Below are 3,417 nucleotides of genomic sequence, written 5' to 3'. Positions count from 1 at the left end.
AAACAGCCACTGGCCAAAAGGATGGCCCAGCACAGAAGATCAACATCATCAGGCCAGGACTCTGCGGTCTACACTCATCTCCAGGCCAGCGGTCACTCTTTCAAGGATGAAGATGTTCACATCCTGGACAGAGAGGAACGATGGTTTGAGAGAAGAGTAAAGGAGGCCATCTTTGTGAAAAGAAACCGTCCATCATTAAACAGGGGTGGAGGCCTCCGGGTTCAACTGTCCCCCTCTTACAATGCTGTGATTGCTGGTATCACTCAACCCCCTTTGAATAGTAAACAGCCATCAGTGTGCTAATGATCCTTTGTTAGGCTGATGGTCCTTCTTGAGCATGTGATCAGTTGGTTTTGGTTGTCAGCAGCAAAACTGGCTGATCCACTCTGAGAAGGTGCTATTTAAGAGACTGAGCTGAAAACAGCAGCTCAGACTGAGGAGGTCTCTTGGATGAAAGACGAAACGTTTCTACGTTTTTTTTTTGCTTTGTTTTGTTTTTTTGAATGTCCAGAGGACCAGATTGAACTTTCTTGGATTTTTCTACCTGGATTATTGAGCATGCATCAGGATAAATGCTGCTAAAGAGTTAAAAGGCAACCAGAACAAGACATGTTCACTAAGAGAAGTATCTAAAGAAAATAAAGCCTCCACACACTAAGTGACTACACTTTTTAAACTTGTTTGATATTTTTAATTCAAAAATACTTTATTAATCCCAAAGGGAAATTAATTGTTGTTGTAGCTCATCATCCTGGTTTCATTCAAGAGTTGTTAGATGCTGATAGCTGTGGGCAGGAAGGATCTCCTGCAGTGAATTCAAAGAATCTGGCCACAGATACTGATCCGTCCACATGGATCCAGCTTGCTGTCAGATCCGGCGGGCCTCTCTGTCCTCCTGAGCAGCAGAACTGTCCGAATGCCGGGCAGAATTCCTCCCTGAGCGATGTTCACTCCTCCCTGCAGTCTGCAGAGCTCCTTGTCGCCGTGGACAGACAGCTGAAGGTGTCAGGGGATGATCCCAGTCCTTCCGTTGTCACGAGCCAAGGTTCCCACCAGTTCCAGGATCTTGGCGGTCAGGTACTCGAGCACCGCCGCCAGGTTGACAGGAATTCGTCCACGGTGCCTCCTTTTCAACGCATTTGAGATTTGGGGCTGTAGTTGAGATATTATTTAAGCTTTTGAGATGTCAATCAGCTGCTCCTGGTTGTTACAAAACACCTCGTTGCCATGGTTATGCATCATAACGAATGCCCAAAAGTAAAAAAGTTTCAGTAAAAAGCCTTCCAGCTGCACAGCATCCAACACCAGAGTAAGTAATCATCCGAAAAAAGTTCTTTACATCCAGAAAAAAAGAGGAATTAAAGTTTTCAAAAGCAATAACTCAGAATGAAAGTAACAGAGCTGCTCCAACATGCAGCCACCCCGAGCGGCTCATTTCTAGAACTTGTAACTTAATAGTGACTTCTGTAGAAACCAACCTGTTTGCAGCCTTTATGAGATTTTATTGGTACAAAGACAGAAAAGACAGATGGCATCTAGTTTTAATCCCAAAACTGAATTGGTGTATGACTGATTATTAAATTGTCAGTGTACAGATGGATTCCAGGACAATTATTTGTCACAATGTTGAAAGTCTCAGAAATGGAAATAAAAAATCAGTTTTTGTAAAACTACTTTTCTGTTTTTCAGTTCATGGCACAGTTTGTCCAAACAGTGAAAGTTAACAGCTCTGAGCCTGGCTGCAGTGAAACATCACTCTCAGGCTTCAGTGTGAGAAACTACTAACCAGTTTTATAGAGGAAACTATAGACGGACGCATGTCAACTTTCTGCTGCTAATTTTAAACTTGGCTGGAAAGTTTCGAGTTGGCTCCACTCCGGCTGAATAATGAATTTACTCAGAGTCAAATCATCTTCTTCGCCTATGTGGAAGTTGTCAAACAACCCATTTACATCTGAAAACAAAGTCTGTGTGGTGACGTCACCAGTATTCAGTGCTGGGTTCAACTGAGGTCAGGTAAGAGGGCGCCTTGGAGTATTTTTCCACTTTCAGCTGGATAGGAATGTGGACCAGTAGCTCTGGTTTTTAACCAATTAAACCTCTATTTAACTGTTACAGGGAGACTGTATTAATGTGTTTTGTTAACAAACATTATTTATTCAAGTAAAAGCTACAGTAAGCTAATAAAAATGGAGAAAAGAACTCCTGTTTTAAAAGATTAGCAAGTTGTGGGAACATTGAGTAAAAACACGACTGGAAGTCCGTCTTACAATCATTCATTAACTACAAGTGGAAAAAAAAAAACACTTGGCTCCAAACATTTCTTTGCTGGACCCATTTGCTTACACATGCTGGACTTGGTCTTAAAAAAAAGATCTTCGACTAGTTGGAACAGAACTTATTTGATAAACAATTACTTCAGCTATAAAAACGAGACCGTAAAAATACTGTAGCCTGTTCAGTGTTTTGTTTTTTTAAAGTGACAACAACATTGCCGTTTCAATTTTATATACCGTATTTTCTGCCGTACACGTCGCTCCGCCCTATAAGTCACATCAGTCCATATTTGTCTAATAAAGTGGAAATATCCATAAATATGTTGCTTCGTCACATCTACGTCACATACGTCACATCTATTATGCGTCACCGCTGACGCGTCGCATTTGTTACGTGTCACCGGTGACAACCTGGAAATGTGAGCCGGTGTTGTGCCAAAAATTGATTGGCTGCCAAATGGCGGGAGCATGCAAGGGAGGACTTTAACAAGAATTTAACAAGATTAACACTTAAAAACAATTATTTGTTTGCTCGAAATTATAGTAAATGTGAGTCTCAGTGTAACGTTTGCTTAATAAATGCACTTTAATGGTCAAATCAGCTGCATTTAAAAAATAGTTACGCTGCTGAGGTGCTCCGGGAGCGCGCAGAGAGAGGGAAAAAAGGAGGAATGCGGCTCGTTTCTTCGGAATTTAACAAGAAAAGCACCTAAACAATTATTTGTTTGCTCAAAATTATAATAAAGATGCGTCTCAGTCTAACGTTTGCTTAATAAATGCACTTTAATGGTCAAATTAGCTGCATTTCGCCGGGGCGGTGCAGCTGGTTTAACGGTCGGTCCAAGCAGTGAGCAGAACGAATGTGGGCAGACTATGGCAAGCCGATTGTATCATTAATAGCTGGTGAAGATTCTCAGTCATCCAGGACATGGTAAATTCCAAAAAAGTTCAAGAAAAAAAACAATAAAGTATAATAAATAGATCTAAAAAAGTTAAATCTGGTCCTCTGGACATTCAAAAAAAACCATAACAAAGCAAAACAACAAAAAATGTAGAAACGTTTCGTCTCTCGTCCGAGAGACTTCTTCAGACTGAGGAAGTCTCTCGGACGAGAGACGAAACGTTTCTACATTTTTTGTTG

This window comes from Nematolebias whitei, chromosome 1 (assembly GCF_014905685.2).
Source record: "Nematolebias whitei isolate Nwh7 chromosome 1, NemWhi1, whole genome shotgun sequence".
Classification (NCBI taxonomy): domain Eukaryota; kingdom Metazoa; phylum Chordata; class Actinopteri; order Cyprinodontiformes; family Rivulidae; genus Nematolebias; species Nematolebias whitei.
This window is presented reverse-complemented; position numbering follows the sequence as displayed.